At 30.9% G+C, this 21,142-nt stretch overlaps 2 long non-coding RNA genes across 10 annotated transcripts in view; one reads left to right on the top strand and one right to left on the bottom strand.

The window, feature by feature from the left end:
* The first annotated feature begins 7,114 nt into the window (after positions 1–7,114).
* The window catches only part of LOC105139991 (uncharacterized), a 19,719-nt gene continuing 5,691 nt past the window's right edge, over positions 7,115–21,142 (top strand). Inside the window, exons 1-7 of one of the 9 annotated variants that reach the window (XR_845105.1) lie at positions 7,115–7,831; positions 7,863–7,914; positions 8,375–9,407; positions 10,666–10,746; positions 11,539–11,696; positions 11,841–12,072; positions 12,950–14,037. This is a non-coding gene — a long non-coding RNA (uncharacterized LOC105139991). Of the gene's footprint in view, positions 7,915–8,374; positions 9,408–10,603; positions 10,747–11,538; positions 11,697–11,840; positions 12,073–12,949; positions 14,038–21,142 lie in introns of all 9 variants that reach the window. The other 8 variants (XR_845107.1, XR_845108.1, XR_845106.1 and 5 more) reach the window with 8 other exon arrangements.
* LOC105139990 (uncharacterized) lies at positions 9,723–10,610 on the bottom strand. Its single transcript, XR_845102.1, has 2 exons — positions 10,177–10,610; positions 9,723–10,030 (listed from the first exon to the last, which is right to left on the bottom strand). It is a non-coding gene; the product is annotated as an uncharacterized LOC105139990 (long non-coding RNA).

The raw sequence follows: 21,142 nt of genomic DNA on the forward strand, positions 1-21,142 counted from the left end.
CCACTCTTGGTGAAAACCTAGGTAGGTCATTATCTATTTAGATCCTCTCCGATTGTTAAATTAGTATTGGTTCAATGTAATTTTCAGAAAACAACTTTTGAGACAAATAATCAGAGAGAAAAAATTAAACCTGCCACGATATTTTTTTTCTCCTTTTATAGCCCTTTTATGCTTCTTTTCTTTTAACATGTTTTATCACGATGAAATATTTTTAATTTATAATCTTATCAAAATAAAAATAAAAATTAATCCATTGTTATAAAATGTTTCCAATCTATTAAGGGGGATTAGATTCAATACTTAGCTAAGCCTAAACATAATAAATTTAACAACTCATTAGAATCACAAGCATCTAGACTCAGCGCTAAGAGATAATAAGTACAATAACTTGTTCTTATTTTTGCCTTTTCTTTACTTTTACTCTGTCTTATCTATATATATATATATATATATATATATATATATATATATATATAAACTACTCTTATATATTAGATCTCAAGCTATATCTTTTTTTACCCGAGAAAAACTTGTATGAATTATCCTTAAAAAGTTTCTCAAGGATCTTTTCTTTTCAACTAGAATTAATCCTTTTCAACTAGAATTAATAGAGCCCCAAAACACCAAGTTTAGTTCAATAAAGAAAAGTGCTCCAACTCTTGACAAGGAATTTAGGTTTTAACCAAAACATGAAAGAGAAGACATTCTTATAAGAGCTCACTTACTTCTCCTACTATAGGTGATCAAGAGAGGGGGGTTTTATAGAAGTCTCTTATTAGATTCTTAAAAGAGAGGGAGGTTGCCTTAAACCCTTAAGGATGACATCCACAGTAACATATATGTTACAGATGTGGAAATCTTGCTTATCAAAACATTTTATCTAGATGTCTCTTCTTGATTAGTGTATTAGTAAATTGACCTTAGAATCTCTTAAGATCTTTTCAAAATCATTGCCTCTCTTTTCATATACGAGATGGGGTATTTATTTCTTTTTTAGAGATTTGTGAGGGATGTGTTTAATTATTGTCAACTAGATCTAGGCCAGTTATATCCCAATGAATAAACACTCATGTCCATTTTTGAAAACTTTTGTAAAATGGTTGGACTTAAGCACATTGTAAATGTCTTTGAAGTTATTACCAATTGGTCGCTAACATTGATGACAACAACAACAACATGTGTTAGTTCTTCACCTTTGTTAATAGGAGCAACAATGATATGAAGAATCTGTTGATCGGAAAACCCAACTCTACTAAAAAATAAAAGGGGAAGTAGTTGGTCATAAGACATACTAGGGTTTTCAATCGATGGGGAGGACTATAACAAATTTAGGATTACTCCTCTTATTGGAAGATTTCTCCCCACGATGTAAACAATAATCCTTGTTTGATCTCGAATAAGGAGAAAAACTGTGTTGTACTAGATTTAACCAAAATCAATTACGAAGTCAACAAAATAACTAAGAGGAATTACTAGGCTATTTTGCAAGGTATAAAGTTATTTTGTCATGATTTGCTTTTGATTTTGCTTCTTTCAGAATTTAATATTCTTTTATCCCTATAAGGTTCATAGTTGGAGGAGAAGAAGAGGTGTCGTTAGAGACTCCTATTAATAGTCTACCCATGAGGTCTCCATCTCAAGCCATTGATGAAGATAACATGACTCCAAATTTTATATATATAGACACACACACACTTATTCAAAGATAAATCAAAATTAAAAAATTTAAAATCCAAAAATATTTTCAAGACATTAGGAGATATGCCTTTACGTTGTAACAAACCAAAATACTGGAAGAATAACCAAATTGAGATATTTTGATAAAATAAAATAAAGAATGACTTAATGTAGAGAGAATTGAGGTTAAAATCCAAACGTGACTAAAATCAAATGATTAGTACTTAAAATTGCATTTTTATCAAGGTTTTATGTCATCATTTTATACTTAAAGTATCAATAACTCCATAACTAAAGCATGTTTTATAATAACATATCTAATAATATAAGATACCTTTAATTTATGGTGAATGTTCATTTTAAATATAGGCCTATCACATAAATAAAAAGATTGATTGATGAGTATAAGAACTGAAATTGAAAGGACAAACAGATGGCTAAACTTAAAAAAGAGATGGTGGTGCAGTCCAAACCAGAACACTGTTCAATAATTGAGTCATATCTGGAGCTGTAGATCTTAGATTTAGGTCTACTTTATATAAATGGAAAGGTAAGACATATGCCTATAACTTTTATAGGAGCCCAAGATTTGAAAATGCCATTTTCAAGTCCAAATTATAGCAATAACGAAGAAGTCTGAATCTGTCCTGCAGCCCGAACACTGTTCAGTATTTGGTCCATATCTAGAGTTCTAAAAGTTCAAATGACCTTAATTTTTTGCTTCTTGGAAAGTTGAGACAATTTCCTAGAACTTTTCATGTTTTTAAGTGGTTCCAATTTTGACATTATCAATGATATTTTAGGCAGACAAGAGAAGATAATGATTATCACTAAGTCAAGAGTTGACCACTCACATATCAATTAGTTATCAAATCAATAGTTCCCAATCTTAGCTTATGAAAGGAGGTATTTACCATGCATTTAGGCATCTTGGTTTCCAAATCAAGATCATACTTTTACTTTCTCTCTTTGTATTGCTTATATTTTGCTTTCATTAATATTTTATTTATGCCTTTCATTTCCTTTTTTTAACTTAATTAACTTTTATCTTATTTATGTTCTTATCTTGTTTATTTATGTTTCTCTTTTTCATTATGTTTAGTTAAGTTTATATGTCAAGGTAAAAGGGTTACACTAATGGTGTAAGAATAAATATAGTGTAAATTCAATATGGACTTTAATGTTTGATACTAATATGTTTTATATTTGTTATCTTGTTTACTATTTAATACTTTGCTTGTTAAATAATTAATTTAGATTTATGTTGTATAACACTTGGACAACGAATACCTAGCGTATTGCCTAACCGTATGATATAACCTACACCTGTGCTATGAAAGAAACTTGATTTGTTGTTAACATAAGCTATAATCATGAATGCCTGACAACATTTACAAGTATTAGCATTATTCGAATAAGATAATTAATATAATCATGTTAACTATTTATAATCTGATTGGAACCTCCTTTGTATGTAGTTTCCAATTAAGTAATAAAAAGAGTTTATACTATACTTGTTTGAAATATCATTAGTGGATCCTCTAACCTTAACATTTATTGTTATCATTGTTTAATCCTTATATTGATTTTCCATCTCAAAGTTCTCATAAGCTTCTTTTTCTTTTTCTTCTTTTATTACTATTACTACTACTACTACCATTTCTATTACTATTATTAATATTATTGTTGTTATTGTTGTTATTGTTATTGTTGTTATGTTGCTGTTATTTATAATTTATACAATTAACCTTCTTGTAGTTCGACCTTAGTCTTGTCGGGTTATTTATTACTTCGACACTTCTGCACTTGAGAGAAGACATCAATTTTTTAGTCATGTCACCAAAATAAAAATTATGCAAATACTTGGGTCTAGCAACCATGTTAGACCCGTACATCATGGGTCTAGTAACTATATCAAACACAAGAGAAGATGGTGCTTCCTGTGTTTAATCCTTCTCCTTCTTCTTAATTAAATCGATAAAAGAAATGGAAGAGAAGAGGGCACCAAATTGATAGAAAAGAGAACAGAGTCGCAATGAAGAAAAGAAGACAATAAAGAGAGTATAAAATTTATGGTATGATTAATGGTGAGAAAATTATGTGGTTTGCTTTTATTTGTTCGTAAGAGTTTGATGTGATTAATTATTCTTCCATTAACAAAATGGATGTATCTAATGAGAACATTCTTGATCTCACCATCAAACCCATAAATTTATAAGGAAAAATAGTGGACTTTATGGGTTCTAATATCAGAAATGAGATTTTTTCCAAAGATCTAACATTTTTTTTTTAATAATGTTAGGAGGATTAAAGATAGGTAACATAAAGTTTGGACAACAAATTAATAGGCAAAGCAAGAGAACTTTAAGTATATTGAATCAACATTTTAATAGAGGACAATAAGTATATCTTTACATTGTTAACGAAAGAAGCTTGCAAGAGTAATTTTTCTTTATTCTTGATTAGAGTCTTTTAAAGTTGCAAGAGCGCGAACATGTATCTAACAATTGATATCAACATAATAGAGTTTAGCTTAAATTCTATATCTATTTATTGAAATTTAGGAGTGTTTAGCAGACGTATTTGTTGTTTTTTTATTAACAATACATTAAAAGCTCATAAGGCAGTATTAATTAGATGTTTTAAGACCATTCAATATATTTGCATGGGTATTTTGGTCCTTAACAAAACCATTACCTTTATCTAGCTCATGAAAATTATGTAAATTCTAGACATCATACTCAAGCTATTTGGATTTGATAATCACGCCAAACCCAAAAGCCTTGGGTTTGGTAACCATTTTAAGCCTAAGAGCTTTTGATCTAGTAATCATGCCAGACCTAAGCATTATAAGTCTGATAACCAAGCCAAACCCAAGCAAAGATGGTGCTTCCTGTATTCAGTCCTTCTCCTTCTTCTCAACCAAATTGATAAAAGAAATGGAAGAGAAGAGGGCACCAAATTGATAGAAAAGAGAATAGAGTCGCGATGGAGAAAAGAAGACAACAAGAAGAGTATAAAATTTTATGATATGATTAATAGTAAGAAAATTATGTGGTTTGCTTTTGTCTGTTCGTAAGAGTTTGATGTGATTAATTATTCTTTTATTAACAAAATGGATGTGTCTAATAAGAACATTCTTGATCTCACCATCAAACCTATAAAATTGTAAGGAAAAGTAATGGACTTTATAGGTTCTAACATCAAATGTGGGATTTTTTTTTCAAAGATCTAATTATATGTTTTTGTTGTTTTTTTAATAATATTAAGAGGATTAAAGATGTATAACATAAACTTTGTATAACAAATTAATGGGCAGAATACAATAACTTTGAGTATACTGAATCAACATTTTATTAGAGGACAATAAGTATATCTTTGCGTTGTTAATAAGAGAAGTTTTTAAGATTAATTTTTATTTGTTCTTGATTAAAGGTTTTTAAAGTTGTAAGAGCACATGCATGTATCTAACTATTGTAATCAATATAATAGAGTTTAGTTTAAATTCTGCATCTATTTATTAAAATTCAAGAGTATTTAATAAAGATATTGCTTTTTTCTTAATAATACATTAGAAGTTCATAAGGAATTATTAGTTAGATGTCTCAAGACCATTCAATATATTTGCATAAGTATTTTGGTCATCAACAAAACCATTACCTTTACTTGGCTCATAAAAATTATGCAAATCTAAGGTGCTAGACCTAAAGTTTTTGAATCTAGCATCTGAGGTTTGACAAGATGCGAGATTTATATTATTTGACTTGACCAAAAATGTAATGGACAAACTTTGATTTGGATTCCACTTTGATTGTCTTGGTTATGCATTAACTTTTTACCTTCTAAAAACTTTTCTATCTTTTTTATTACTTATAGTTTGTGTTAATTTCTCTTTATATTATTTATTGTTAAAGTTTATATTATTTTATATATTTAGCACAAATATAAATTGAGTTAAGCACAACAAATTTAAAAAGGTATAGCTATACAATTCCCTGCCATTCCATTTATAACCATCATCTAAGTTATTTAGAGGAGGCACTGATGCAGCCATTTTTTTTCTTTTCCTTGAATGGGTACCCAATTGTTACAATAACCACCAAAGAAAACTAATAGAATAAAAAGTAAAATGCCAGCAAACGAGATAAAATTATGAATAAGGATCAAACCATTACATTAATTAAAGAAGTAATAGTAAGATCTTAGAGACAAATATAATGGTACCAACCAAGGTTGTTAAAATCATAAGTTAACTCTTAAAATCTTACGATTTTACGGCCAACATGTATCTAACATGCTAAATAGGACTAAAAGCTCGAAACCAGTAAAATTAGACTTAACTCATGCAAAATCAGTAAAATTAATAAACTCAGTAAACTTAGTTTGATTTTATGAATTTACTAAATTTATGATATAAACCACTTCATGTTCAAATTTGATTTTAAAATATCTATTGACTAATTTTCCGAGATTGAGCATATTTTTCAAACCGTATATTAAATAAAACTGAAATTTTATAAGAAAATATTAAATACATGAAAAATATATTGTGGTAAATTTTTTGGTTAAATAGAGATAAGAAACATAATATTTCATAGGGTTAAAGCTAGCAAACTAATATTGTCAAATATATCAAACAAGACTTTCGTGTATTGTTTGAGATATATCTAGAGTTACCGATGTAATTTTGCTTCAATTAAAGTCGGGATAAAAACTAAACATTTGAAACGTTCCAACTATATATCGTAGACCCAATAATTCATCCAAATGAGAAAGAATGACATGTTTGAAATCAGGATTCAAATGTACCAAGAAAATACAAAAATTAAAGATTGAAGTTACATAGAGGAATTTTAACATAAAGATCTTTTTTATTATTTTATTTATTTATTTATTTAATTTTAAATAATTATTTTTAATTTGATTTTTTCTAGTGCATTAGATATTATTTAAGAGTTTATTTCATTATTAAATTTGTATTAATTAATTATTAATTTAAACTCATAATTTGTAATCTAAAAATGATCTATTAAGACTTGTTGTGATGAGAACAATATGTTACTAGAATTATTTGTACTTCCTACTATTTATTAATTTCTCTAGAAATTTTATTCTAATTTTTTTTTATATTATTAATTTATTGATTTATACTATCTATTTTTCTTATTTTATTTAAATCATTCATGGATTATAATGTTATCGATTTATTTTATCAGATTTTAATATAAATTAATTTCTTTACTAGAATTATTAATATATAATTAATTTAAAAAAATATTTATAATTTTATATTTTTAGGATCTAACTTTATAATCTACATTTATATTATATTTTTAAAAAGTTATTTTTTTAAGAAGGTACCGACAACATCAGCAACGTTGTAAGTTTTTGTTAAGCCCTAACCTCGTCATAAACTTTAAGAACACAAGCACTTACGAACACAAATGGAAAGCTAAATATTTCTGCTCGAGGAAATTCTTGCGAAGCTGAACAATGTCATCTACACAATTAATGAGAGAATAACTGCACAGAGAAACCGTAAACCTCCAAACTCTATAAATTTAATAATACCACTTGGCACCCACAAACTCAATTTTTTTTCTTAAAAAAAATAATCAGCCCACATAGGATAAAAAGACCTAGAAATCTTCTGAAATTCAAATGTTCTTGATTTCCCAGAAACAACTCCATAGAACCGTAAAATCCCTGAAGAATCCTATCACCTCAAAATCTGAACATCATCACCCGTTATAATTTTCTTTCACCGACCTCAAGACTGGCTGACAAAATCCCGAAAACAGAAGAAAAAAATCAATGAATTTACATAGTGGCAACCCAAAACCCAGAAAATCTTAAGAGAGGACACACCCTTCACCACCGCTAATTCCATTCTCATTCATATCCATCATCCATCCACCGCAGAAGCTGGAAAAAAATGTTAATTTGTATTTCAATCCCCGCCAAAGTCAAATGCTTTGTTTTTCTCTGCTACTAATCCCACGCCATCTACCTCTGCCTCCCTTTTCACTCACCGGAACCCTTTAGTTCTCTCCAAAAAATTTTGTGGGTTTCTTTCGATTTCGAATTCTTCAGTTCCTCCTTCACCGGGAGCTTTATGACGTGGTTGAGGTGGTCATGGGTTTGGGTGGGAAGCCACTAGCGAGATTTCCATCTGGGGACTTTGTTTTATCGGATTGTCCCATCACCCTTTAGGGTCCCCAGCATGCTACTTCACAGGTTTTCGGATTGTTTTGTTATTCTTTCCTGCTAGGTTTTTGGATTATAATTTATGTTATTTTAGGATGATGTTTGTGTCTTTCGTATTCTATATATGAGAAAGGATATTGCCCAGACTTTCGTGGAATGTAAAAGCTTCGTGCTTGTGATGTTTAGAAAGTATTTCTGCGTTAATTATATCTCTTGTTGAATTAGTGCATGTGACATGACTGGTTTTAATAAGTATATTACGTAGGTTATCGCTTTGGCAAATGAAATCTCCGAAGCATGTAATTCTTATTAGTAATTGGCATATGATCATTCTACAATCAGCAATATGTAATTTGGTTTAGTTTGGTTCGCAGTATGATGCCATTTTTTTTTTAATTTCCTGATCTTGAGACCTTGACGCTTTATTTTATCATTTTATTAATCAATAATTTACCAGCTTGTGAGTGCTTACTAAGATTCTAATGCTTAGGTATTCATAAAGGAAGTAGAAAATCATATGCCCCGAGTGAGTGTGATAGATGAAATCGGGACAAAACTTGAAGCAATGGCTGCGAGTACAATTGCACAGCATGGGATTCAGCTAGTGGCCACTACTCATGGAATCACAATAGGAATTTGATAATGAATCCTTCTCTGGAGATGCTTGTTGGAGGAATAAAATTGACATGATTTTTTAGAAGAAGATTAGTAATTGGTTTACTGTCATTTGTTATATTACAAGTTGCTCGTTCATCAATATCACTGTTATGGTAGATCAAATAACTAATCTAGCCTTGACATAATCAATATTTTTTTCTTACCTGATGAAACCAGTCCTTATTGGTAAGTCCATAAAATTGAGCCAATCAGCTATAGCTTTGTTTGACATCAGTTCTGAAAGCAAATAACCAGTTCTTTAGCACTAGTTAAACTGATTAATTTATTGTCCCACTGCTTAGATGAACTTTGTATTTTACTTGTATGATGCTAAACTACTCAAGCTCAGTTCCAGATAGGCTCAATAAAACTCGAGATGAATAGCAACACAGATGAACCAAGTTTTGGCAGCTTAAGGCTTGGCTCAACCTGTTAAAGACCTTTTGAAGTGTGTCTGCAGTAATATTGATCGAAGTATCCTCTCCCTCCTTTTGTCTTTCTAGCATGTTTTCCCATTTTATTTCCGCCACCCAACCTAACAAAATGGTCATGTCTCTGTAACTGAATTGAGGAGAAATTATTTCCAACAAGTAAAACAAAAAATGAGGTGTTTACAAGCACACACACAAAAACAGAATTGACATCAATTATTTTATTTGAATAGATGTGTCTTCTGCTTGCAATCATATGATTTGATTTTTCAGATTTATTGTTGGGATTTGAGTTCAATTCAGATCGAACACGAAAAGTTAAAAAGTTTTGGATGCCAACTATTTTAATTGGTAAAGTTATCTGGCAGGGGGTCAAGAGATCAGAGATCAAATTCCACTTCAACCAGAGTTAGAAAAGGCTAAACTACTGCGAGGGTTAGCTTCCACTTACATGACCTGATTTTTGTGTTTTGTTGTTGTCATTTGTGTTACATTCAAATCTAGTTTGCCACCTTTATGTTAGTGCATAAATGTAAAACATTTTGTGGCTACGAGTTATTTAGTTGGTAAAGTCATCTGGCACCGTGCCAAGAAATATGATGCTAAGTTTCACGCTGGCCAGAGTAGTAAAGGGCTAAAAGAAAGGGAGGTCTTTTAATTTTTTTTTCTTTCAAAGACCTAATCTAGCTTTAACTAAACTGATTCTAGATTATCAAGTGGTCTTGATGTCAATAGTGTGAATTCTTTTTGATAGAATATTTTCTTAAAAAAATACTTTCATATTATTTCTCAAGAAGTCGGTTGATTATTAGTGATTACAGTTGCCTTTTAACCCCTGTTAACCCGGAGCAATGGTCATCCCCAGCCTTCCCTTTACTCTCTAAATGTAAGAGAGACTAGTTTTGAGTGTAAGTTGCCTTTTAACCCCTGTTAACCCGGAGCAATGGTCATCCCCAGCCTTCCCTTTACTCTCTAAATGTAAGAGAGACTAGTTTTGAGTGTAAGCCATTGAGATTCCTACTACCCTGACCAGTTCCTTTTTTTTTTTAAACAACAACCTAGCACGGCTGTCCCTGTTAACCCGGAGCAATGGTCATCCCCAGCCTTCCCCTTACTCTCTAAATGTAAGAGAGACTAGTTTTGAGTGTAAGCCATTGAGATTCCTACTACCCTGACCAGTTCCTTTTTTTTTTTAAACAACAACCTAGCACGGCTGTTAAGGGAAAACAAACAACAACAACTAACCTTTCCCATTGGAGGCTGTTTGGTGACAGATTCAGGCTGTTCACAACAGCATGGGAATAAAGAAATCATCAAGTGCTGCTAAGGGGTGTATTGAAGCTAAAAATCTCTTTCATTTAAACAGTTCAGCGCCTGGAATTTCTATTGCTCAACAATCCAAAACTGCTACCTCTAAGTCAATGATTTTACAAAGGATTTCTCTTTTTCCTCGTGATAAATAAAGTAAGTTGTGAGAATGCATGCATGTGTAGAATACAGTTCTGAACTTCACAGCTTAACATCATTTTACTTTCTTCTTTGAAGTGTGTGACACTTGAGTGTTAATGTGTTATTGATGTTGCATTAAAGGTTTTTCACAGCTTGTCTTTTTCTTACTTTCTTCTTTGAAGCGTGACACTTGAGTGTTAATGTGTTACTGATTGCATCAAAGTGTTTCCACATGGCAAATCAGGGAAAATGTCAGAGCCTCATAAATGACTTTTCGAAAACATATTAAGGGCCTAAGGACACAGGCAGCAGTGGTAAAGACAAGGTATTGAAGTGGCAGAGTTCCACGTAATATGTTAAACATTGCCACCAAGGTGTAAAAGTGTCGCTGCTTGGTGTACATTTTCATTTTCTCCTTTCTTTATTTTACTCAAATGCTTCCTTTACTGAATTGAGGATCAAGAATGTGTCAATCTTTAGGGCATCAAGTTTTGATAATGTTTTCATGTTCTCTCTCTTCAAAAGAAAAAAAAAAAAGCTGCCATCAAAGGCATAATTCTTGTGAAATAAATAAAGGAGAAAGAAAAAGGAATGCAGAAAAGGAAAGAAGACGTAATAGTATCAAGAGAAGTGACATTGTCTTCATGGAAAATCATAAGCACTGAAATTATTATACAAAAGCCGATCAACTTGTCCTCATATGTGTATTAGGAAGCTTGTAGTTTTGTACTGCAGTATAATTATGTGGAATTAAATAGCAAAGAGATACTATTGCAATTCCACACTGCTTTTTGCTTCCTTTATTTTTTGTTTTGTTTTTACTTTGTTCTTTTGATTTCATTCTTGCTTAATGTGTGGCTTCTTGGGCGAGATTTGCAATGACTGCTCTCCACATTGCTGCTAAATCATAGCAGTAGTGGCAGACTTGCAGTGCAATCCTATTCCACTACAGCTCTATTATATTCTTTCTCACCATCATCAATGGAGGGACTCCCTATTCTTTTAGTTACTCATTCTTTGCTTTGTTACTATTTTATATGCTGTTATTTTATGTTAATAATTTCTGAGCAAACAGAGACATGTCTAATTGGTTATATTAATGCAATTAATTTTCTAGAGTGTGACACTATGGGATGAAGAAGCAAACCGAAGGGATGTCCAGAAGATGGTGATGGAGAGGAGAGGGCCTTCAACATTTAGTTATGTGGTGGAGATAATTTCAAAGACTGAGTTGCAAGTTCATCGCAGTCTAGAAGCAACACTGTATGCTATTTGGTATTTTTTCTTCCGATATAGTAAAACAAAAACATTACTATTTTATGTTTCAGTTCAGTACGAATTTCTTCTGAGGAATTGTGCCAGATATTCCCCCCCTGAGTTGTCCTCTTTGCTTTATTTGTTGACACTGTTTCTGTGAAGGTCGTTCCCCATATGTGGAAGTTTGCAAGATGACCTCTCAGTGAGTAGAAGAAACTGTAGAAAATGAACCTGCCTTGAAACATATGCTGAAAAGAAAGATGACGTTTTGGTTGAAGATTTCCACTTGAAAGATGAAAGGATTGGTCATAATGAGTTCACTTCTGAATCTCATCTGGACATGGGAGATAATTCTTTGGAACATGAAGTACTGCTTCGCCTTTATATCTATAGGGTAAGCACTATTTATGGAGTTAACGTTCTCTAGTTGTAACTGGGTGGTTTTTCTTTGTATATGCAAGTTATGTTCAATGAGATAGGAAATGAATTTCTTTTTGGAACTGATAAGTTATATACTTTGATGGCTTTAAATCTGCATAAATAGAAATTATTGTTTTGTGCCCGACATAGCAAACAAGTGCTAATTTAGTATTATCTTATACTACTATGTCAACATGCCATATGTCTGAAGCCATTTCATAACAAGTAAATGAAGCCTGCAAAACCAGCTGATTTAGGGAAATGACATTAAAGAAGAAAACAATTTCAATAAAAAGAAAAGAAACAGAGAGAAAATTGGAAAGTTTAAAATCCCATTAATAAACAATTTCTCCTATTGCAAACTTTATATAACTGAGTGTATTGTTAGCTCATTCCTCTTTTTTATTTATCTCTGGTTTCTTTTTTCAAGTTGTGGATATTGACTGCTTGGGACAGAGGCTTAATCAAGTTGTGTATGAATACAGATGCAAGTTGTCTGGATTCTGATACTAGAAATCATACCAATTATTGTTCTTTTAAAAACAACATTTTTCCTTTACAAGGAAGTTTTCTCGAGTTTCAGATAGTTTGGTGCTTGAAGGATATCTACAGTTGCTGTTCCTACTTAAATATTTGTCAATTGTGGGTCACCTATATTATTTAGATTGGTAGTTTATGTCTTTAAACATGATAGAGCAAGCTGGGCTGAACTTTGTGTGACCAAGTGAAGATTTAGATTTTTCTTCCAAAAGATTGGACCTGAATTTTATTTTGGAAGCAAACCTGGACTTTGCTTTTCAGCTGAAGTTATTAAATTTTAAATTTGTTGGCATTTGATTACTTCTTCATAGTGTGAAAAATACTGGATATGGAACTTACATAAAGAGGATACAAAATTGTCAGACAAGATCAATGCCCTGGAGGTAAAAGTTAAATTTCTTCTTTCAGTTGTGTTTTTTGAGTATTTATTATTGATTAATCTATTTTGTGAATTGAGTGCATTAACGATGGTTTATGTTTATAAGGGAAGGGAAGAATTCGTGGATCACAAAACAGAGAAAGTCTAACCTAAAATCATCTCAAATATTATGCAATTAAAATCCTATGATTCTAAGTTGAACTTTATAGCTGTACATTGTTACGGAAGCATAGGTTTAGCCTTTACATTCGTATAATTCCTAAACTACTGTGTATATAATATAATACATAATTCTCATCAATGAAATGTGTGGGAAATAATTCATTGAAACTACTGCAATATTTGTTTCTTTATATGGTATCAGAAGAGCCACACTCTATCGAGCAAACAATCCATATCTCCATTATAACTCCCTTCTCCTATCAAAATCCAATTTTTATTCTTAACACTTAACCTCCTTTCGCAACAGATAAAACACTCATTGCTCTCAACATCACTGCCCAAATCAATGAAAACTTAACTCCCTCCTTTTTTCAACGGCGTGCTCAATTTGAAGCACTCCTTATAGGTTATGATTTACTCTATTATGCTATTTACTCTATTATGATCGAAGGTGCTTTTCGGTGCCCCTCTTCCGCTGTTGATGAGTTCCACATCTTTTCTATATGCTAGCTTGAAAAAAGCTAAAAACCTTACACGCTACCTGAGTAATAACTAGTTCTATGCAGTTGAAAGAGGAGCTCACCTTAATCCAGCATGGCCCATGCAGCGTGGCAATCGGTCGATCACAAACTATCTCCACGCTGTAAAGGCCTAGGCTAATGAAATCGCAATCATTGAACACCTAATATCGGATAATGACTTAAGCCTCTGTGTTGAATGATTTAGGTACAGACTTTCAGGAAATAGCAGCACCAGCTTGAACCAGGGAGTCATCACTGGCCTTTGAGGAGCTGCATGGTATTTTTGGGGGACATGAGGGGTTTTATCACTTGCTGTCATGAATGGATAGGGTTTAAGGCAAATGGATGTACACAATACATGTTAATCTAAAAAAAATAATAAATTAACTGAAACTGTGTTTATGGAGCAGCCCAAGTTTAAAGATTTGTCTAACAGGCTAAGACTAGGGCCTTAAATAAGCCCCACGGGCTTGGTACACAACACTTAGAAATGCCATTCTTCGGTTGGGTTTTCACAGTTCCAGGGCTGTTAGTTCTGTTTTCATTGACAGCCAAGGATCGTACCTGGTTTATGTTGATGTTGATGATCTTGTAATTACAGGGAATAATTCATCCTTTGTGGCATCTGTTATTCAACAATTGGGTGCTATGTTTTCTCTTAAAGATATGGGTTCTCTTTATCTCTTCTTGGGAGTTGAAGTGATTCCTACCAATGGAGGTTTATTTCTGTCACAACATAAATCTGTGCGTGATCTTTTAGCACAAACAAGCATGAGTGGTGCGAAGAATGTCTCATCACCTCTATCTATTACTTAATTTCTTAAATTAATTGATGGCAGCGCTTCTATGGACAGCTCCAACGTTCGTAGAATAATTGGCAGGCTTCAATATTTCTCCTTGTCGAGCCCAGACATCTCATTTGCAATCAACAAACACTCTGAACTTATGCATGAGCCGACTACAAATAACTGGACACCAATCAAAAGACTCCTCCCTACTTAAAACAAACCATTTTTTATGGTATACAACTCACCAATGTTGGACCTCCGGTCCTAACATACTCTAACGCTGATTGGGCTGGAAACATTAATGCCCGCACATCAACCCCGGCATAAATCAACTTCTTAAGTTCTAATCCTATTTCTTGAAGCTAAAAAAAAAAAAGAAAAAAAAAGCAATCTGACGATCCAAAACAGAGGCTTAATACCCGGCACTAGTGAATGCAGCTTCCGAAACAATGTGGCTGTCCACACTTTTAAAGGAACTTGCCTTTCTAGTCGGTGAATCTCCCCAGCTGCTATGTGATAATCTCGGATCCACACATCTCAGTTTCAACCTGACATCAACCATTCTAACTAGGGTCAAGTTTAAAACTCCACATTTCCCATGATTAGCAAGGTTGCTATCTGTTTTCGCTTAAGATTAAGTTTTTTAATTATAGTTTCTCCTTGGACGAAAGAAACAAAGAACATCGATCAAGGAATCGACGGTAGATTATCAGGTTGACAATGAGTAATCATCATATTATCTGTCAGATCACCAGTTATAATGTCCACCTTTTTCAGGAAAGCATATAAAAGATTAGCGCATCAAAATGCAGTGGAAGTTACCATCCATTGCATCTTTTTTAAATTATGTTTACCCTTCCTTGTCTGGATGGATTGAAGGACCTGCTGAGTTACCAGGTGTAAAGTAGCTGGGAGGGGAATGGGGTACTTATCATTTCCCATGCAGAGGTTTTGGCTGAATAGGGAGGAAGGGGACGTAAATTGGAGAATTGGAATGAAAATGAAAGATTGAATGTACTTTTAGGTGTTCTCAGGGAGGGTGCGTGTGGGGAAAAAAAAACACAACCTCAGCGGGGACGATTGAGACTCCTGAAACGCAGGAGGAGATTTTGTATCTCATCGAGTTTTTTTGATTTGCTACAGTTTAAAGTAGTTTATTACTCTGATGGTTTTGTGGCTAATTGAAAAGAGGAAGGGAATGCTGAGGCCCCTCAGGAAAGTGCGATACTGAGCCAGGTTGAATGTCTATAGAAGAAGGCTACAAATTGATTAGGCAAACTTTTGTCTGTTCTGTTCTAGGTTTGTATTTGTCATCTGCATGAATTTATTATATATATTGAGTTACTGCCAGAATGTATTTAAAAGTTGAAATACTGGTAAAAGAGAGTTGAGATTGAGTCCAAGGATAGAACTCTTCCTCGGTTGAATAAATTGAGTTTTGTCCTAGCTCGCATTCATTCCTCATCCTAAATCTAAATTGAAGTTGATAAATATTGACAGAAAGTTTGTCTATATATTACACTATACTATAAACAGCGGGGGAAATCACTGTTACTCCCACACTAAAATCATTGTGAATTTTTCCCCCCCCAACTTTCCTCTTTTTTTTTTTCTTTTTTTTTCCAAAATCACTTTCCTTTTTTTTTTTTTAACTTTCCTTTTTTTTCTTTTTTTTTTTTTTTTTTTTTTTCCAAAATCACTTTCCTTTTTTTTTTTTTAACTTTCCTTTATTTTCTTTTTTATTTATTTATTTTTTAAAATTATTTTTATTGATTTTACTTTTTAAATATTAAATTGGTTAAAAAATTCACTTTATAATTTTTTTCCTTTAAAATATGGTGAATTTATACGATTTTTTCTCACATAGTTTTTTATTTTATTTTTTATTTTATAAAATTATATTTTTCGATTTTATTTTTTTAATATTTTGGTTTTGCAATTTTTTTCTTTAAAATATTGTTGATTGCTACAATGGTTCTTTGCATGGTTTTTTTTTATGATTTTCTTTGAATTTATCTTTTTTATTTTATTTTTTAATATTAAAGTGGTTAAAAATTACAGTTACAATATATGACGAAAGCACTATGACTTTCCTCGTAAATTACCGTGGATTGCTACAATATTTTTTTTTTCACATGGTTTTTTTCTGTTTTGTTATGTTTTTTTCTAAAATTATCTTTGTCAATTTTATTTTAAATATTAAACTGGTTAAGAATTGCAATTAAAGCAAATACAAGTTTTTCCTCACAAAACACTATGGATTGATACAGTTTTTCCTCACATGGTTTTTTTCAGTTTCTTTTATGTTTTTATTTTTTGTAATATTTTTTTTTTCAAAATTATCTTTGTCGATTTTTTTTTTTTAATATTTAGTTGGTTATAATTTAAATTTGTAATAAAGCTTGATCATTTGGGAAAAGCACTATAGCTTTTTTTACAAAAGATTATGGATTTCTACAATGTCTCTCCACATGGTTCTTTTTTTTATATATTTTTTCTAAATTATCTTTGTTAATTTTATCTTTTTAATATTGATTTATTTGAGAATTACAATTAAAAGTCATTACAAATAATGCTAAATCATATGAGAAAGCACTGTGGCTTTCATCACAAAACACTATGAATTGCTACAGTGTTTCCAACATAATTTTAGTTTTATAATTTTTTTCTTTAAAATATTGTGAATTATTGTAGTGTTTTTCCATATGATTTTTTTATGATTTCTTCCAAAATTATCTTTGTCAATTGTTTTTGAATATTGAGTTGGTTAAGAATTATAATTATAATAAAGTTAAATCATATGACAAAAGCATTGTAGTTTTTCTCACAAAACACTGTGGGTTGCTACAATATTTCGCTAAATAATTTTTTATTTTATTTTATTAGGGAAAGCACTGTAGTTTTCCTCACAAAACATTGTCAATTGCTACAATATTTCCCCTAATGGGTTTTTTTCTTTCCAAAATTATTTATGTTGGTTTTTTTTTAGTATTAAGTTGATAAAGAATTTAGTTTTGTAATTTTTTTGCTTTGTATTAACAGAAAAGTTAAATCATGCAGCGAAAGCAACAAGCACTATATCTTTTCTTATAAAACAGCGAAAGCAACAAACACTACAAATTATTTTATTCAGTCTCTAAGTTTTTGATTACTATAACAACTTTTTTTTTTCCATCATGAAATATTTGCTTAATCATACATTTAGTTTTTATTATTTATCTAGCATTGGTTCACAATTATAACACTATCAAGTATATTTATTTTATAAGCCTGCAGCAGCACGAGGGCATGTAATCTCGTGTATATATATTAAGTAGAAAATTATTAGGCGTGAGTTTTTCACTATGATCAAAGATATATTTTAATATAGATTGCTATAGTGAAATCGCAATTCTATTATTTGGTTGAAAAAATTAAAAATTTTAGTTATAGGGGTATTTTGATTTTTTTTTATAGACTCATTAGTTATTAAAAGATCAACAGGGATATCATAATCTTTTTCTTTTATAGTGTATTAAAAATATTTTTCTACTCTCGAGGTCAATATAATTTAGAATGTCTAGCTTTGAGTTTTTTTTAGCCTTTTCACAAACTTTAAATTAGTAAAAATACTTCTTTGTCATTAAGGTAAAAAAATACTTGAGTTATTGACCAAGAGTTTTTTTTGGCTTTTCCTAATTGAGCTATAGTTAAAATATGTCTTTATTCTTAGAAAAGATAAGATAAATTATGCATTTAGAGGTGTTTTAGTCATTTTACTTTGATTTATTTGTTATTTGTAGGGTAAAGGGGGCATTTATTTGTTTTTTTGGTTTATTTGTTAATTCAAGATAGTTAGCGGCGCATGGGTGGAGTTTGTGCTTGTTGGGCAAAGAGTGTGACGCCGCCTGTGTCCAATCCCTACCTTCTACTGAGTTTTTAGAAGTACTATCACGTCCTCTTCCTTCTAGTGTTATGCATGATGATGATTGATGGACGGTTTGTCAATGATTGTTGTTTTTTCCCCTTTCTTCTTTTCTCCCTCTTATAGAGAAAATACATGCTTGCTTTCTTTTCTTTTTCTTGTTCAATTTTAGTCTTTTTTTTATTGCTTAGTTTTTTTCCTTTACCTTTTTAGAAAAGTTTTTTTTATGTTTTCAATTTAGTTCTTAAATTATAATTTGTCATATTTTTTTTTAATTTACTTCTTATTTTTTGATTTTTCATTTCCACCCTCATTTCCACCCCAACTTTTTTGTTAAAGTTTTATTGGTTTTTAACTTCATCCTTCAATCAAAGTTTATGTTTTATTTTTTTCGAACTTAACACATATTCAGTTGATTTTTTTTCCTTAAAGTTTTTTTTTCAATTTAACCCTTCAATTTTTTTGATACTCTCAAATTAATTTTTTATTTTGGTTTTTACCCTCATTCTTTTAATTATATATTTTTTATGCGGTTGACTTTTTCCTCAGTTACATCCTTCAGTGTTTAATTTGTTTGGGGTTGAGCTTCATAGTTTTTTCAGGCTTTTTTAAGATTTTTTTTGTTTTGTATATAATTTTTGCATATTTTTTATTTTATTTTATACAAATAAGTTTTTTTTTGTAAAAAAAGTAGGTATTTTGCAATAATATTTATAATATGTTAGGCCATGCATACTTTTTTTTTATTCACTTGATTTCATGTTTGTTTTTATTTTTATTTATTGATTTTAATAAACAAGTTTGGTGGACACAAATAGATAAATATCTTATTTTGTGAGATTAAATATCTTGATCTAAATACACTTTTTAATTTTTTTATTTATTATTAAAAATTTTATTTGTTTATTTATTTATTTAAATAATTATGAAATATTTAGATAAACTTTTCAATTTAAATTTATAATTTCTTATATAAAAAATATATTAAAATAACATATAAACTCAATTTTTTTATATGTTTAATCACACTCGCGTGCGCACTAATTTTGACGTGGAAAACCGACCGTAATCACTCGTGGGTTTCACTTTTCAAGAATAGTTTAAGGTTGGTGTTAACTTTATGTATGTAAAGATAAGAAGATTAATCATTAGTGGGCTGCAAAAAAGCTTAGTTGCTATTCCTCGTATATATATTCCATTCATGCGTTTTTAGGTCAATGAAACCAAGTCATAAAAATGCCAAAGTTGTAATAGTGAGTGAGCTCATGAAGTCAAAAGGGTGTTTTAGATACGATGCCATGCTAACCTCTTTATGCTGCTGTGCTTGATGACTCGTTTGCTCACTGATTGGCCTGTCATGCACACTTGCTTCGTGAGCTTTGTCTTTCATCTTTTGTCCTATGTTGTAGTAGTTATATTTTCGAAGGGAGCGTAAAGTAGCTTGCCCATCTTCGAATGTTTCCACTTGGATTTCGTCCAAGCAATTTAATGGATTTAAGCAATCTATGGAACTACAGCTTAGGTGTTTAGAAGAAGGTTAAGGAAGGAGAGAGAGAGAGAGGAAAGAAGCCAAAGTTTAGTAGTCTATTCATCAATTCCTTCAGTACATCAAAAGCTTTAGTAGCTGGCCTCTTCACTCTATTCAAAGGCATCATTTCTCAATAATTAATAATTAAGTTGAAGGTCAACAGATAGCTCCACAACCCTTCACAAATCTTTTGTAATAGCCAGTGAGACCTAGGAATTCCCTTGACTATTTTAATGTCGTGGGCAATGGCTATTCCACCACTACTTTAATCCTACGTGGATCATTAAAAACCCTGTATTTAGAAGTTACATGACCTGGGTATTCTACTCGACTGCTACCAAATTCATGTTTACTCTTTTTAGCTATTAATTGGTGTTTTTCTAACAAATCAAACACTATTTGTAAACACTACACCATTTACCAACAAATTTGTTCTATTGATATATACCACACAATTCATCCAATCATCAATAAAATACATCTATCAGAATATTAATCATCAGTAATTCTCCATTTCATTACTAATTTTGTTAGAAATAATAGTAAAAGAAAAACAAGATTGCCTTAGATTATAGCAAGGAGTTGAGCTTAAAGACAAGGCCTTGCATGAAATCAAGCCATTTTAAGGCAAAACATGCACTCACTAGGAGCAATTGGTCGCAAGTTTCTTGGCCTGTCAGTCAGTTAACAGTGATCAGTTATAAACGGTAACATAAAAAAAAAAAGGACACTGCCTCTGTTAAGTGGAGCTCACCATTTGTATGGATTGAGTTTGGTTCAATTTATAATAAAAAAATTTAAATTTATAAGATTGAAATAACTTTATCAATTAAAAATTAAATAAAATCATAAAGTTTCATTTACAAATAATTTAATATTGAAGGATAAATTAAAAAAATAAATAAAAAAATTAAGTTATTAGAGGGTGAAATTAAAACAAATCAATTAGAAAAAAATCTAAAAAAGTAAACCAAGTTAACCAACTCACTTGCAACTTGGATCATAAAATTGGGACATCTTCATTAAAAGAAAATTAAAAAAAAAAAATTACAAAACTCAATTTCTAATCCACTCAATGTTATATGATATATTTGAAAAAAAATTATTAGAAAAAAAGATCTAAAAAATAATCTAAATTAACCTATATTAACTTGTTAAAGTTGCGTTTGGGTTGTGAAATTATGATAAATTTATAAAAAATAATTAAAAAAAATATGAAGCC

The sequence above is a fragment of the Populus euphratica genome, unplaced genomic scaffold (genome assembly GCF_000495115.2).
Source record: "Populus euphratica unplaced genomic scaffold, PopEup_1.0 scaffold113.1, whole genome shotgun sequence".
Lineage (NCBI taxonomy): Eukaryota > Viridiplantae > Streptophyta > Magnoliopsida > Malpighiales > Salicaceae > Populus > Populus euphratica.